Here is an 18,121-nt window from a genome sequence, read left to right as displayed (position 1 = left end):
AAAAAGAATCTTCAGGTTAGAGAAAATATTTACAAATGAATGAAGTTTTTTTTTAAACAATTTAATAAAAGTAATTTTATTTTGCTGGAAATGTATATTTGAAAAGAAAGACGCAGAAAGCAGGAAAAAGAATGGAAGCAAGATGGCGGCTACTCACCTCCGTTCAGAACGATAAGGCCCGCCCACACACCCACCGATTGGTCGACCGTCTGGTCACCAAAGCGTAGGATTGGCCAACCGTCCCATCACTCGGCCGTAGGAGGGCCCGGCTGCACGTGCCAGGAACCTGGCATACGATTGGTCGACCTCGAGGTCACTCTGTTGCTAATGAGTGGATAATGAGATGTTAATGAGCGGAATTTTGAAGGTTTTTCGGATACCGCGGGCGCAATTTTTGTCCGGCCGAAACGTAAATACGCTTACCATCGTTTTGGAATGGTGAGCTTTCTTCCAACGTAACGCACGCGTAGGTATGCTCTGTAACTTTCGAGCGCATAGCCAGACAGACGCACACCCGAGGACAAACAGAAGGACAGACAGAAGGACAGGCAGAAGGACAGACAGATAGACAGACAGACAGATCGACAGAAGTATCCGTTTATATATATAGATGTACATAATTCACTTTAACCTAACTGTATGTATATTACTTACCTGTTTGGGCCATAGCCCCTTTAACTTACCTGTTTGGGCCATTGCCCCTTTAAGACGTGGCCTAATGCACTGACATCACGTCACGCATCACGTGACATACGCGTGGTGGCCGCCGGCCTGGCTCGGCATCCCGTAACAGCCGCCGGCACAGCTAGGCCTACCGCGCCCGCGACTTCGGCCGCATCGGCCAGCCGCAGTGCCGGGTGCCTCCCTCTCTCGTGACTTCGGCTGCAACGGCCAGCCACAGCAATGCGCTGATGCAACAGCGCAGGTCACGTGACCGCCCAAGCGCGGGCAAACGCGCTAACGTCACGACGCGATCACGTGACCAACCAAGCGCGGGAAAACGCGGCTAAGCGTGATGACGTCATCATGCTCTCCACAGGACTGCGGACTCAGTCCTCATGGCATCCCCACTGGGGAAAGACCTACTTCACAGTGCTCCTGCATCCAGCCGCCTTACCTGCTGTATTTCGTCTTTTCTTGTAAATAAACAACTTCTAGATTGTTCTCCTGAAGTTGAATTCGATTATTTAGTAGGCATTCGTTCAATACCTGCTGAGGTCAACCCACCCAAATTCCTACAATTGGTGACCCAACGACGTGAGTACAGGAGCTCATCAATTCCTACACTACAATTGGTGACCCCTTATCCGTGAACGATTTTCACGGAAGCAACGCGCAGCCTGAACCTCGTCTTCACAGAAGATGACTGACGAACAGCTGGCGAACACCAATTCCTAGATTGGCGACCCTGCCTTTGTGAACGTATTCGCAAAGGAAGCGCAGCCTGGAGGTGATCCCGTTTTTCACGGACAAAACGCAGCCGGACCCCGATTTTTGAGAACAATTTTCACAAAAGAAGCTCGCCATGGAAGCAACAGCCGTTCCGCATCGCTACCGCAATTCAGGGAGAAACAACCGCCCTCGTGCTTTGTAAAGGTAGAAGCCCTGTTCGCTGAAAACATCGATGCATCGCAGACCACGCACTTGCTTACGGTCTCCGTATTCGTCTTTTCTACCACCACGCGGGTTGTCCGCCTCTACGTCCAACGCAACAACAAGTATAAATCTCTCCAAGCACGGGGTACAGCATGTTCGGGCCCACAAGATCGGAGCGCACCCTACGGGGATACCATGAGGACTCACCCCCGCGACCCACAAGGACTCGCTCCTCACGAACCACGAGGACACACTCCTCACGACCCACGATGACCATCATTCGCAAACCACGAGGACCCATCCCTCATGAAACACGAAGACTCATGCCCCGCCGACGACGCACCAGCCCGTCAGCCTGCTGGCTGTGTTACCTACCACACTTTTCGGCGAGACAAGAAGCATGCCGCCCTCCTGGCTGTTTTCTCCTAAAGCAAGAACAACTACAAGTATTACCGCCCTCCAGGCAGAGTTTACCCCTACCGAAATTCACAACAACCCGGTAGCTGCCGCCCTTTCTCCAGTTTTCTCCTTAACAAACGCAAACATCTACTGATGCTGCAAACGTCGAGGACGGGTCCAACGGGCATCTCGTGGCCGCGATCAGCCATGTGAAAGTAGCTGTCCTCACCGATCACTGATCAAAGCAGCAACCTTTCACCCTCCGTTGTGTTATCTGTTCTGTCTGTGTGTTGAAAGAGACACTGAAGACAGGAGTTGGTTTCATAGGTGTTTAATAAACAAAGTCTGGAGGGGAACTAACTGATACAACACAATATACAGGCTTATATAGCCCAAGTGGCCATTACCGGCATTACAGTACATATGGGGCTCTTAAAGGCACATACACTACAATTCCTCCCCTTTTAGCCAACCAGTACATAATATTTTAATTAATTATTAATTACATGTTACAAGAAAAATAATCTACACATTGCTGCAGTTAATTAATTATAAGTCAGGCTTCCTGACTCGGTCCGGATAACGCCTCGGTGGTGTAGTAGTTTCTGGTGGTGTAGTAGGTTCTTTTGGCAAGACTGATTTGGCTTGAATGCCAGTGTCGGGTTCATCGAGTTCCAGTATCACCAGATCAGAGGTAGATATGGGTATCTCTACTTCATCGTTAGGCGTATAGAGCTGTGGTGTAGGTTGTCCCTTTTTGGATGACTCTATGATTTGGTCAGCACGGCGCCTTATTATGCTTTCTCTGATGTCCACGGTATACATCAGTGGTCCTAGTCGTGTGCAGAAAGTTCCAGGTTGCCATTTCTCGGTACGGTGGTCCCGGGCCAAAACTTGTTGACCTATCTGGAAGGTTCTAGTTGGCCTTTCATTCATGCCTTGAAATTGCCGGTTCTCCACGTCCCTTCTGATGTTGGGCTTGATCAAATCCAGCCGGCATCTTAGGCTTCTATTGAAGAACATCATGGCGGGTGTTTGGTTTGTAACCTTTTGTGTTGCATTCCTGTATGCGAACAAGAAGTTATCCACCTTGTGCTGAAGTTTTATGTCTTCATTACCCATGGCCTTTATGGCCTTCTTGAAGGTCTGGACAAACCTTTCAGCCAATCCATTGGTGGCGGGATGGTATGGGGCGGACGTGTAGTGCTTAACCCCATTGTTTTTTAAGAACTTCCTGAATTCTTCGGACACAAATTGCGGTCCATTATCAGAACAGATCTGTTCCGGCAGCCCATTCCTGGCAAATATGGTCCTTAATACTGTGATGGTTTTTTTCCGTGGTGGTGCAGGACATCTTTATTACCTCCAGCCACTTGGAGTGTGCATCAACCGCGATTAAGAACATTGAGTCCATAAATGGACCAGCAAAGTCGATGTGTACTCTTTGCCAGGGAGATGAGGTCCACTCCCATGGATGTAGAGGGGCTTGGGGTGGAGCGTTTTGGACTTTCTGGCATCCTAGGCAGCTCTTGGTCATTTCTCCGATGTCTCCATCGATACCTGGCCACCATACAAACGCCCTGGCTAGGTTCTTCATTTTCACTCCACCCAGATGCCCCTCATGAAGCTCCTTTAGAACTTTATCCTAGAGTTTGGGTGGAATCACCACTCTGGATCCACACATCAAGATTCCTCGGCACACTGACAGCTGTTCTCTTCTTTGCGAGAATGCTGGCAACAGTGGTTCACCATGTGCTGGCCATCCCTTCACTGTTAAATCGTAGACTCGTGAGAGAGTCGGGTCATTTCTAGTTTCCCTTTCAATGGCAGAATTTGTTACTGGTAGACATTCGACTATGGTAGAGTGGAAAATCTCCACTGGGTCTACGGTAGGTGCTTCTTCTACCATTGGCAACGGTAGGCACGATAACCCGTCAGCATTCCCATGCTGCTTTGATCCTTTGTAATCTATGTTGTATTGGTGTGCCCCTAGAAAAAGGGACCACCTCTGTAGCCTTTGCGCTGTCATAATGGGAACACCCTTTTTAGGGTTGAATATGGAGATGAGGGGTTGATGATCAGTCAACAAGGTAAATTTTTGTCCGTGTAGGTAATGGTTGAATTTCTTCACTCCCCATACCAGGCTGAGTGCTTCCCTGTTGATTTGGGCATAGTTACGCTCAGCTGAGTTCAATGAGCATGACGCAAAAGCTATCAGCCGCTCCAAGCCATCAGAGAATTTATGCGATAATACTGCTCCTATGGCGTGAGGGGATGCATCGCACGCCAGTCTGATTGGCAGTGATGGGTTGTAATGAGCCAAAACTTCTTTGGACGTGATTAAGTCTGTGCATTTATGGAAGGCACGTTTACAGTCTTTGCTCCATTTCCAAATTACTCCTGTTTGTAGCAGTTCATTAAGAGGGTGTAGAAGAGTTGATAAGTTCGGTAAAAATTTATGATCGTAATTTATTAATCCCAGGAACGACCTTAATTGTGAAACATTTTCAGGTGCTGGGGCTTTTATGACCGCTTCAATTTTTTCAGGTGACTTATGCAACCCTTCCTTATTAATTATGTGGCCACAATATGATACTTGATTTTGGAAAAATTCGCACTTGGGGCGATTTGCACGTAGGCCCCGTTCTCTCAGCCTAGTGAGCACCTGCTCCAAATTGGCAAGGTGCTCGTTGTCATTTTCTCCTGTTACAAGGATGTCGTCTAGGTAGCATTGAGTCCCCGGAATCCCTTGGAGGATTTCCTCCATAGCTCTTGGCCAGATAGCTGGAACGGATGCTACTCCGAAAACCAGTCGATTGTACTGGTACAGACCTTTGTGTGTATTTATCGTGAGATATTTTTTAGAGGCCTCTTCAACCTCCATCTGTCGATATGCCTGTACCAAGTCAATTTTGGGGAAACGTTTCCCTCCGGATAGTGAGGCGAAGATATCTTCTATCCTCGGAAGAGGATACTGTACCGTGTGAAGGATCAGGTTTACAGTCACCTTGAAGTCTCCACAGATGCGAATTTTTCTCTGTTCTTCAGATTTATCATTACTCAATGCTTTCTTCATGACTGGAACGATGGGTGTTACCCACTCGCTCCAATATATTTTGGAAAATACGCCTGCCTCCTCCAAATTCTCCAGCTCTGCCTCGACTGCTGGACGAATTGTGTATGGCAGCGGCCTTGCCTTAAAAAACTTGGGAATTGCTGCATCTTCCACTTTTATTGAGGCGGTGATGCCTTTCAAGGTTCCTAGTTTCTTTTAAAACACTTCTTTGGCTTTGGCCAAGATGTCTTTTTATCGTTCAGGTATGACGTCATCATCGTTTTTTTTCTTACTGGTCACCGTCAGTGCCTGAATGGAGTGCCAGTCTAAACGTATTTTCCTGATCCATTCACGTCCCAACAGCGGTGGACCACCATCTTGTAGAATGTATAAATACAACTTTTGTATTTCCTTGCCGTTGTATACAACAGGCACCCTTATTTATCCTTTGGGGTATACTTTCTGCCCCGTAGATGTTTTCAAGATAATGGATGTGTCTTTTAAAGGTATATGCGGAAATAGCCACTCGTAATCCCGTCGATTTTTGATGGTCAGAGCTGATGCTGTATCTAGCTCCATTTTAACTGGGGACCCTGCTATCGTGAGGGTAACGCAAATGGTCTGGTAATCATCTTTTGCAATTACTTTATGTAATTTGAGACAGCTTAGTCTCTTGTTTTCGGAGTCGCTATCGCTCTTCTGGTCTTCAGAGCTACTGTCCATCATCATTTGTACCTTTCTGCACTTTTCTTTATTGATTAATTTTTTCCTGTCTGTGGATTATTTTTGTCCAGATCGGCATACCCGTGCAACGTGTCCAATCTTTCTGCATTGCCTGCATGCTTTGTCCTTGAACCAGCAGTCCCTCTGGTCATGGGTGGATCTGCCGCAGCGATAACATCTCTCGAAACTCTGTGTCATTTCATGGGTGCCGAAGTCCTGTGTCTTTTGTTGTATCTCTGCAGCTCCTCTTGTGGCTGCTTCGTATGATACAGCCATACTGAAAGCCTTGTCCAGTGTTAAATCTTTTTCAGAAAGCAGCCTTTTCTGTGTTACTTCACTTAAGAGACCACAGACTAATTTGTCTCGAAGATAATCTGCTAGTCCTGCTCCGAATTGGCAGTGTTTTGATAGCTTTCTTAATTCGGTGAGGTAATCAGCGTTACTTTCATTCTTGTGCTGATTTCTCTTGAAGAATTTGAATCATTCCGCTATCAGCAGCGTTGTTGGGTTTAAGTGCTCCTGTAGGGTATCAACAATTTCTTTAAAATTCTTGACCTTTGGTTTGGCTGGAGTGATTAAATTTCGTAACAGCCCGTATATCTTTGCGCCCATTAGATTTAGCAGCACTGAAGCTTTTTTTCATCGTCTATTCCATTTGCGGTGCAATATACCTCCACTCTTTCCACATATGTGGTCCAATCCTCTATCTCGTTATCAAAAGCATCAATATTGCCAGACTTAGGCATCCTAGAAATAAAATGGCGCTTCCCGCGCTTTTCTTTCTTTTCTGCAGAAAAGATATGGCGCTTCCCGCGCTTCCCCGCCGCTGCTGCCGATGACAACCCTGTTTCCCGCGGTTTCCGTTCTTTTTATTTATTTATTTACAGTTGGAGACTCGTTCCCACCGGACTCTCTCTCTCTAGTTCTGAACGCCGACCTGCTTGCAGCGCCGGCCGTCTCCCGGGTGCTCCCTCCCCGTCTGTTACTGCTTGCCTCCGCTTTCGCTGCTTGGCCTAGCTGTAGAGCCAGCCGCTGGAGCCCCAGCCCGACTCCCAGGAAGGATTATTGCAGTACCTGCCACCAGCTTGGCTAGCTGGTGAAACCACAGCTTTTTCTTTTTCTTGATTTTTATTCAACTTTGGACGCCAGAGGAATCGATGTCCTTGAGGTGCTGCCGAATTGCAGGTAAGTCCGTTTCCAATTCATCGCCACTGTTGTGTCTGTGTGTTGATAGAGACACTGAAGACAGGAGATGGTTCCATAGGTTTTTACTAAACAAAGTCTGGAGGGGAACTAACTGATACAACACAATATACAGGTTTATATAGCCCGAGTGGCCATTACCGGCATTACAGTACATATGGGGCTCTTAAAGGCACATACACTACATTATCGTCGTAGCACTATGGCACGCACCGTTCCGTGTGTTCCAGCCTTCCGAAGGTTTCGCTCACCTGTCGGCGAGTTCAACGACCTCGCCTGTCAAGTCCTTCTGGATCGCTTGTTTGGCATTCCTGCAGAGTTCGTCAGAACAAGGACTTGTTTCAACATCAACAGAGACATTGCCCGCGTCCGCCCAACCTGCCCATCACTTTGACAAGGCCTGCTGTTTCGCACATCTCCACGATCCTTCGCCTGATGAATACATTTTATTCGCCATGACGAGCGTAAGGATCCGCTTACGGCCAGCATCTTCAGAAGTGGCCCGCGAAGTCGAGACAGTACGATCGCCGAGACCACCAGCTCGTCAGACCATCTCATCTTTGGACTTTCTTTAAAGCAAATTCTGGGGGGGCGCATGTGGCAGTTCCACCGGGTGTCCCTTACAAATATAATGTACATATTTCACTTTAACCTAACTGTATGTATATTACTTACCTGTTTGGGCCGTTGCCCCTTTAACTTACCTGTTTGGGCCGTTGCCCCGTTAAGACGTGTCCTAATGCACTGACGTGACGTCACGCATCACGTGACGTATGCGCGGCGGCCGCCGGCACGGTCAGCATCCCGTAATGGCCGCCGGCACAGCTAGGCCTACCGTGCCCGCGACTTCGGCCGCAACGGCCAGATGCAGTGCCAGGTGACTCATGCTCTCGTGACTTCGGCCACAACGGCCAGCCACAGCAATGCGCCGACGCAACGGCACAGGTCACGTGACCACCCAAGCGCGGGCAAACGCTCTAACATCACGACGTGATCACGTGACCATACAAACGCGGCCGAGCGTGCTGATGTCATCACACTCTCCACAGGACTGCGGACTCAGTCCTCGTGGCCTCCCCACTAAAGAAATACCTACTTCGCAGTGCTCCTGCATCCAGCTGCCTTACATAGAGTCATAGAGTTATACAGCACAGAAAGAGGCCCTTCAGCCCATCGTGTCCGCGCCGGCCATCAAGCCCTGTCTAATCTAATCCCATTATCCAGCATTTGGTCCGTAGCCTTGTATGCTATGGCATTTCAAGTGCTCATCCAAATGCTTCTTGAATGTTGTGAGGGTTCCTGCCTCTACCACCCTTTCAGGCAGTGAGTTCCAGATTCCAACCACCCTCTGGGTGGAAAAAGTTTTTCCTCAAATCCCCTCCAAACTTCCTGCCCCTTACCTTGAATCCATGCCCCCTTGTTATTGACCCCTCTACTAAGGGGAAAAGTTCCTGTCCATCTACGCCCCTCATAATTTTGTATACCTCAATCAGGTCCCCCCTCAGCCTTCTCTGCTCCAAGGAAAACAACCCCAGCCTGTCCAATCTTTCTTCATAGCTGAAGCGCTCCAGCCCAGGTAACATCCTGGTAAATCTCCTCTGCACCCTCTCCAAAGCAATCATATCCTTTCTATAGTGTGGCGACCAGAACTGCACACAGTACTCCAGCTGTGGCCTTACCAGCGTTTTGTACAGCTCCTTCATAATCTCCCTGCTCTTAAATTCTATGCCTCGGCTAATGAAGGCAAGTATCCCATATGCCTTTTTAACTGTATTTTGTCTGTTCTTGTAAATAAACAACTTCTAAATTGTTCTCCTGAAGTCGAACTCGATTATTTAGTAGGCCTTCGTTCAATACATGCTGAGGTCAACACGAATTCCTACAAAAGATCTATTCCAATCATTAACAAATAATATCAATCAGTAATTAAATTGTTAAAGATCTAGTGCAAATCCATAAAAATTATAGCAATAAACCATGCAAATATAAAAGATCTATTACAAATCATTAATAAATAATAAAAATATCAAAGATCTATTACAAATCCTTAATAAATAATAACAATCAGTAAAGCAAATATTAATGATCTATTACAAAGCTTTAATAAATACCATCAATCAATAATGCAACTATTAAAGAATAATTACAAATCCTAAGTTAATAATAATAATGCAAATATTAAAGGTCTATTACAAATCCTTAATAAATAACATCAATCTAACATAGAAACATAGAAGATAGGAGCAGGAATAGGCCATTCGGCCCCTCGAGCCTGCTCCACCATTCAATGAGATCATGGCTGATCATCCAAACTTAGTACCCTGTCCCTGCTTTCTCCCCATATCCCTTTAGCCTTAAGAAATATATCTAACTCCTTCTTGAATATATTTAATGAATTGGCTTCCACTGCCTTCTGTGATACAGAATGCCACAGGTTCACCACTCTCTGGGTGAAGAAATTCCTTCTCATCTCTGTGCGAAATGGCATACCCCTTATCTTTAGACTGTGACCCCTGGTTCTAGACTCCCCTGCCATCGAGAACATCCTTCGTGCATCTAGACTGTCTCGTCCTGTTAGAATTTTATAAGTTTCAATGAGATCCCCTCTCATTCTTCTATACTCCAGCGTGTATAAGCCCAATCAACCCAATCTCTCCTCATACGTCATTCTTGCCATGCCAGGTATCAGTCTGGCGAATCTTCGCTGCAATCCCTCCAAGGCAAGAACATCCTTCCTCAGATAAGGCGACCCAAACTGCAGACAATAATCAAGGTGTGGTCTCACCAAGTCCCTGTACAACTGCAGCAAAGCATTCTTCTCCCTGTACTCGAATCCTCTCACTACGAAGGTCAACGTAACATTTGCCTTCTTAACCGCATGCTGCACCTGCATGCTTACTTTCAGCGACTGTTGCACAAGGACACCCAGATCTCATTGCACTTCCCCTTCTCCCAATCTATTGCCGTTCAGATAATAATCTGCCTTCCTGTTTGTGCCACCAAAGTGGAAAACCTCGCATTTATCCACATTATACAGCATCTGCCATACATCTGCCCAATTACCCAACCTGTCCAAATCATACTGGAGTTTCTTTGAATCCTCCTCACAGCACACATGCCCACCTAGCTTTGTGGCGTCTGCAAACTTGGAGATATTACATCTAATTCCCTCGTCTAGATCATTAACATATATTGTGAATATCTGGGGTCCTAGCACAGATCCCTGTAGTACCCCACTAGTCACTGCCTGCCACTCAGAAAAAGAGCCGTTTATTCCAACTCTTTGCTTCCTGTCTGCCAGCCAGTTCTCTATCCAAATCAGTATCTTGCCCCCAATCCCATGTGCTTTAACTTTACACGCTAATCTCTTATGCAGGACCTTATCAAATATTAAAGAACTATTACAAATCCTAAATAAATGTCAATCCATAAATCAAATATTTAAGTTCTATTGCAAATGCATAATAAATAACATTGATCAATAATGTAAATATTTAAGATCTATTGCAATTCCTCAATAATTATCATCAATCCATAAAGCAAATGTTGTGGATCTATTACAAATCCTTAATAAATAACGTCAGTCAATAATAAAAATATAAAAGATCTATTACAAATCCTTAATAATTATCAGCAATCAATCATGCAAATATTACAGATCTATTGCAAATCCTAAATAAATAATACAATCAATAACTCAAGTATTAAAGTTATATTACAAATCCTTAATAAATAACATCAGTCAATAATAAAAGTATTAACGATCTATTTCAAATCCTTAATAAATAACACCAACCAATAAAGCAAATATCATAGATCGATTACAAATTTTTAATACATAACATCAATCAATAATACAAATAATAAAGATTTATTGCAAATCTTTAATAAATACGAAATAAATAATATCAACCAGTAATGCAAATATTAAAGACTATTACAATAACTTAAAAAAAATAACCAATAAGGCAAATATTAATGATCTCTTACAAAGCCTTAATAAATAACATTGATCTATAATGCAAATATTAAAGATCTATTGCAAATGAATAAAAAATAATATCCATCCTTACTGCAAATATTCATGATCTATTGCAAATGAATAAAAAATAATATCCATCCATAATGCAAATATTCAAGATCTATTATAAATCCATAACAAATAATATCAATCAATAATGCACATATTAAAGATCTGTTATAAAGCCTTAATAAATAACTTCAATCAATAACGCAAATATTGAAGATCTATTGCAATTCCTTGATAATTATCTTCAATCAATAATGCAAATATTAAAGAACTGTTCCAAATCCTTAATAAATAACATCAGTTGCTTGCGCATATATTAAAGGTCTATTACAAATCCACAATAAATAATTTAAATCAATAATTAAAATATTCAACAACTTTTAAAATTCCATTTAAATAATTGCGATCAATAATGCAAATATTAAAGATCTATTACAAATGCATAATACATTATAGTTATCAATAATTCAAATATTAAAAATCTATTGTAAATCCATAATTAGTAATATCAATCAATAATGCAAATATTGAATATATGTTGCAAATATATAATGTTACATCTGCTCAGTAATGAAAAGTATATTATGGTTAATAGTATGTAATATGTACAGCATAGAATTACAAAGAATTTACAGCACAGAAACAGGCCATTCTGCCCAACTGGTCCTAACGTTGTTTATTCTCCACGACGAGACTCCACCCACAATTCTTCATCTAACCCTATCAATATATCGTTCGATTAATTTCTCCTTCATGTGCTTATCTATAATCTATGCTATTCGCCTCAACTTTTTCCAGTGTTAGCGAGTTCTGCATTCTCTCACTCTCTGGGTAATGAAGTTTCTCCTGAATTCCCTATTGGATTTTTAGTGACTATCTTATATTGATGTTATCCTTGATCTCGCCTCGCCCATAAATGGAAACATCTTCTATGCGTTTACATTCGTAATTTTAAAGACATCTATCAGGCCCCCCTCAGCCATCTCTTTTCTGGAGAAAAGAGCTTCAACCAGTTCAATCTTTTCTGAAAATGAGAACCTCTCAATTCTGGTATCACCTTGTAAATACTTTTTCGCACCGTCTGCAGTATCTCTACATCCTTTTTTTGTAATATGGAGAACAAAACTGCCGACAGTAATGATCGAATACCTATCACAAATGACTAAGTTTGAAATCTGATCAGCCGTTCCTTCATCGTCGCTGGATCAAAATCCTGGTGCTCCCTCCCTAACAACACTGTGGGAGCACCTTCACCACCCGGACTGCAGCGGTTCAAGAAGGTGGCTCACTGCCACCTTCTCAAGGGCAAATAGGGATGGGCAATATATGCTGGCCATGACAGCGACGTCCACATGCCGTGAATGAATAATAAAAATAAAAGATACATAATAGTGATGTCAGAATTTCAATAAAAACTCCATATTTGAACCTCTACAATCAGGTTTCCACCCCTGCCACAGCCCTGAAGCTGTCTAATCAAAATCACAAACGAGAAGCGCCTTCGGAGGTTATCCTACGTAAAGACACTAAATAAACACGGTGCAGTTTGTTTATAATGAAAATTACTTACTCAGGTAACCGAGAATCAGCAGTAGAGTCCACATCTCACCGGGTGATATTCTGGAAGTAATAACACGGAACTCGTATTAGAGAGATTTGAGGGGATGGGGAAATAGTGGAAACTTTAAATAGGGACCTGGACAGGGAATCAGTGGGTATATCTACTTATAATGTGTAAGCTCTACCTCTCTCCCTCACTGGAACCGCTACAGACAGAGGTGAGCTCCACCTCCTTACCTGTCCTTGATAAACACCAATTGCTTGACTCTCTTTCCAGTCTCCTGGTACAGACCCCTTTGTAATATTCTAACACAGATCTTTACTGAGCCCTGTATTGGGACAGGACAAGCGGCATACACACCCCTGAGCCCCTACTTCGCAACTGACAAACTTCTGAGCTTGTTCTAAAAGTCCATTCATGCACGACTGCTTACCAGAGTCTCCAAATGAGGTGCCGCTTTGTAAGATGCTGTGGGTTCAGATCACCTGCACCCTCCTCAGCCTCAGGTACAATCTGCTGTGAGCGATGTCGGACTCAGTGACAGCTCATCCACCAACACCTCCCACATCAGAGACACGCGTGACTGAGGGCAGTGCTGGTTGGCTGACACATCATGTTATATAATATGGCAGGATCCATGCAAATTAAAGACTTTTAGTGAAATGATCTGAGCTAAACAAATAATTAAACATCTCTCCTGTGTCCATGGTAACCAACTGGGCTTTGCTGCTGTAACATAACAGCCCAGTAATTCCGGGCACAACACGTGAGTACGGACGGGGTACTCACGCGTGTGCCCGGAGGAATTGCCAGTTTTCAGCATGCACAGCGCATGCGCTGAAAACCGGCATTTCCTGTCCTCTGACCCAAGGGGTTAAGAGGCAGAACACGCGCGACTGCACAGGCAGCGCGTGCGCAGTGAAATTCCTTTTTTTTTCAGAGTTGCGCGTGTGTAAAGGCCTCCAATCTTTACGCATTGAAAAACCACACCTATGTACTCAGGCCTAGAAATTCAGTCGTGTTTGCGCCCACTTATTGGCTATAGAGTGGTTTGCGCTGGAAGTTATTTAGCGCCTGAAATTCAGTTGGTCCTTAACATCGGCATTAGCCGGTAGCCCTGCGCCGGCACCGATGACATCATCAGTGTGCGCAGCGCCCCGGTTCCAATGCAATTCCGTGCCGACCACCAAATTCAGTTGCGGCCACCTCGCCCGCGCCGGCCGCAAACAGCGTTTGAAAAACGGTGCCTTGCAGCTCCGAGAGGCCAGCGCATAAAGGTGGAGGGGTGGCCGGCCGCTTTCCCGGCGGCCGCCTGGCCGCACCTCCCTCCCCGGACTCCTGCACCACCCCCCCGCGGCATTGGTGTCTGACTCCCGCGAGCCCGGCACTTCTCCGTGGTGCCGGGCTCATTTGCCGGGGGAATCCAGCGGTGATCTCACGGCTGCAGATAGCTCCTCCTTAAGAGATGGAGGAGGCCTGCAGTACCCCAGCCTGCCACACCGCATCGGCTGCCGCAGCGGCAGCTGGACGCCTGAAACTGACTTTCATCGCCCCAAGCGAGGCGGCCAAACCCTGCAAAAGCGCCCGCCTCCGTCTTGGGCCGCCGCAACTGAATTTCAGGTGAGCGCTACGGGAATCCGGGCGAGCGCTAAATTTCGGGCGCTAAAGACCTGGCGCGGCGATACCAAATTTTTAGCCCTTAGTTTTTCAGGTAAGTGGTCTATTAATACAATTGAGAAAAATTTTTTCCACAGGTTTGTTATTTTTAAAGAATTTACAGTAAGGTAAGTTTAGTTTTAGCCCCGATTTTTTATATAATTTTTTTTTTCAAATTTTAAATTATTGTTTAAAATAGTTTTTCAGAGTTCTTTATGGTTCATTTAAGTAGTGCAATGTTTTTTTAAATTTTCTTTCAGGTTTAAGTATGTTTTGGGGCCAGGAGTTTTCATGAGTTTGACAGCTCTTACTGTCAAACTCATGAATGAACTTTTGCAACCTCCCATTGGTTGCCCTGTGCTCACGTGATCCCAGCCGGCTCATTGCACTAAGTACGCCGCTGGGTCACGCACGCACAGCGTGGCAGGACCTCAAGCGGGCCAGTCAGAGGAAATGCAGTGCGGGCCAGAATTAAAATGTCAGCGCGCTGTGTAAGTGAACATTGGGGGCTTGCACTGGGGAGGGTCTGAGCATGTTGTGGTCAGTATTGGGGAATGGTCTGTATTTATTGGAAATATAATTGGCATTAGAACATAACAAATCGGAGCAGGAGTAGGCCTTTTGGCCCCTCGAGCTTACTCCACCATTCAATAAGAAGATGACTGATCTTCGATCACAACTCCACCTTCCCGTGCTATCCCCATATAACTTGGTTCCCTTAGTGCCCAAATATCTACCAATCTCAAACTTAAAAATACTCATCGAATGAGCACCACAGCCGTCTGAGGTAGAGAATTCCAAAGATTCACAACCCTCTGAGTGAAGACAAATCTCCTCATCACAGTCCTGGATGGCCGACACCTTATCCTGAGTCTATGACCCTTAGTTCTAGACACGCCAGCCAGGGAAAAACAACCTCTCAGCATCTACCCTGTCAAGCCCATTACGAATTATGTGCGTTTCACAGAGACCATCGCAATCCCTTTACTGTCCCAGTGTTTGTGGGTGAGCAGCTGTCAGTGTCTGGGACATTGATATCTGGTCAGAGGCCTCAAAGTGTCGCATTTCCTGGTTACACAAACATTCTCCCAGCTCGCTCTCGCTGCTCTCTTTAGTTTGCATACGTTCCTAAATGTAAACCTGTGCTCCGTAAATGATATTTTTCGTGCTTCTGATGTAAACAACCTATTGTTCTCAGTCTATCAGCAACATTTGACAAACATCGAATGATACAGCACAGAAGGTGTTAAAGTTACATAACCAAGGCGTGTAGTTGGAATTAAGTTACGGATCAGCCATGATCGGATTGAATGCTGGAGCAGGCTTGAGGAGCTGAATTGCCTCCTCCTGTTCCTATGTTTCCATGTTTCTATGACCCTAAAAATTCTCTCCCTGTGTCTCATTCCCTTTAGTTTGCATTAGTTGTGAAATGAGCAGTGGTGAGCTTCAGCAGATCTTATCCGTGCTGCTGATCTGAACAGTTCATTGTTCTCAGTCTCTGAGCAGCCTCTGACAAACAACAAGCTCCAACATTTTGAAGCCTGACATTGTCTTGCCTGTCACACACAGTGGACAACATTCAAATCTGTGAACCACAGTGGATGGAAAGATCACGCAGGCTCAGAAGTGACAATGGGTCCAGTGTGGCAGCGAGTTACTTCCTTGTATGCAGGAATTAACTCATGCGGATTCACAGATTCGTCAACCTGGGGAGAATCACAGAATCACAGAAAACCCACAGTGCAGATAGAGGCCATTTCGGCCCATCGAGCCTGCACTGACACTTATCCCACCCGATCCCCGTAACCCCTACACCAACGCATATCCCACCCTATCCCCGTAACCCCACGTATTTAATCCCCCTTACACTAAGGGTCAATTTTTATCATAGCCAATCAACCTAACCCGCACATCTTTGGACTGTGGGAGGAAACCGATGCAAACACGGGGAGAATGTGCAAACTCCACACAGACAGTCACCCGAGGCCGGATTCGAACCCGGGTCCCTGACGCTGTGAGGCAACAGTGCTAACCACTATGCCACCATCCTGCCGAATGGAGATTGATGAATCTATCGGGGACCAGGCCTTGAACATGAGCTGGTTGGGATTAAGATGGAAAATCAGTGTCAGCCCTTTTAACGAACACTGTAACACTGGGCAATCTGGTGTTACAAAAAGATTGAGTTCACTGAGTGGCCGGTAGCATAGTGATTATTTCACTGGGATATTGATCCAGGGAACTACATTTTGTAATCCCACTCCTGAATGTTTGAGAATTGAAATTCAGGTTTAAAAATCTGGGCATGAAAAGCATGGTATCAGTGAAAGTGGCTGACACATGGAGTGGATGTATCCTGTGAATATTGTCTCGCTAGCACTCAGTGTTCAATAATGTTCAAATATACATGGGTGGGAGGTGTTTCTGATATAGATGGGATTTGATTCTGATTTGGGAGGGATTTGTCTCTTATTTGGGAGGGAACTGTCTCTGATATGTGAAGGATTTGTGTACCAGGTTCCCTGAAACGCTTGGCTCCTCCACAGTTCCAATTTCTCACCATTTAAAAATCTTTCTCAGGTCTGAAGTGGATGAACTCACAAGTTCATGTGCACTGAGTGTTAGAAAGAGAATATTCACAGGGTACATAAGAACATGAAAAACAAGAGCAGGAGTAGGGTAATCGGCCCCTCGAGCCTGCTCTGCCATTCAATAAGGTCATGGCTGATCCAATCTTGTCCTCAACACCACTTCCCGCTCTGTCCCCATATCCCTTGACTCCCTTGTATTTCAAATGTCTGTCAATCTCCGCCTTGAATATGTTCAGTGTCTCCGCCTCCACAGCTCTCCGGGATAGAGAATAACAAAGGTTCCCAAGTCTCTGAGAGAAGATATTCCATCTCATCTCCGTCTACAATGGGCGACCCCATATTCTGAAACTATGCCCCCTAGTCCTAGATACACTCAAGAGGGGAAACATTCTCTCAGCATCCACCCTGTCAATCCCCCTCAGAATCTTATATGTTTCAATAAGGACTCCTCTCATTCTTCTAATCTCCAATGAGTATAGTTCCTACCTGCTCAACCTTTCGTCATACGTCAATCACATCACCCCAGGAATCAAATTCGTGAAGCTTCTCTGAACTGCCTCCAATGCAAGTATATCCTTCCTTAAATATGGAGAGCACAACTGTACGCAGAACTCCAGGTGCGGTCCAAAAGCGCCCTGTAAAGTTGTAACAAAACTTCCCTACTTTTATACTCCATACTCCTTGCAATAAAGGCCAACATTCCATTAGAATTCATAATTACCTGCTGTATCTGCATGTTAAGTTTTTGTGTTTCATGTACTAGGACCCCCAGATCCCTCTGTAGTGCAGCATTTTGCAGTCTCACTCCATTTAAATAATTATTTGATTTTTTATTCTTCCTTCCAAAGTGGATAACCTCACACTTTCCCACATAGTACTCCATCTGCCATTTTGGTTTGCCCAGTCACTTCACCTATCTATATCCCTTTGCAGATTATCTGTGTCCTCTTCACAACTCGCTAACCAACCTATTTTTGTATCATCAGCAAATTTGGCTACAGTACAGTCGGTCCCTTCATCTAAATCATTAATATAGATTGTAAATAGTTGAGGCCCCAGCACTGATCGCTGTGGCACCCCACTAGTTACTGGTTGCCAACCGGAAAATTACCCATTTATTCTGACTCTGTTTTCTGTTAGTTTGCCAATCTCTTATTCCTGCCAAAATATTACCCTCCAAACCCGTACACTCTTATCATGTGCAGTAATATTTAGGTGGCACCTTATCGAATGCCTTCTGGAAGTCCAAATTCACTGGTTCCCCTTAATCCACCCTGGTTTTTTACATCCTCAAAGAACTCTAGCAT

Source organism: Somniosus microcephalus, unplaced genomic scaffold (assembly GCF_052327205.1).
Source record: "Somniosus microcephalus isolate GS21.2 unplaced genomic scaffold, FLI_Smic_1.0 unresolved_chr3, whole genome shotgun sequence".
Classification (NCBI taxonomy): Eukaryota; Metazoa; Chordata; class Chondrichthyes; order Squaliformes; family Somniosidae; genus Somniosus; species Somniosus microcephalus.
Note: the sequence above shows the minus strand (reverse complement) of the source record.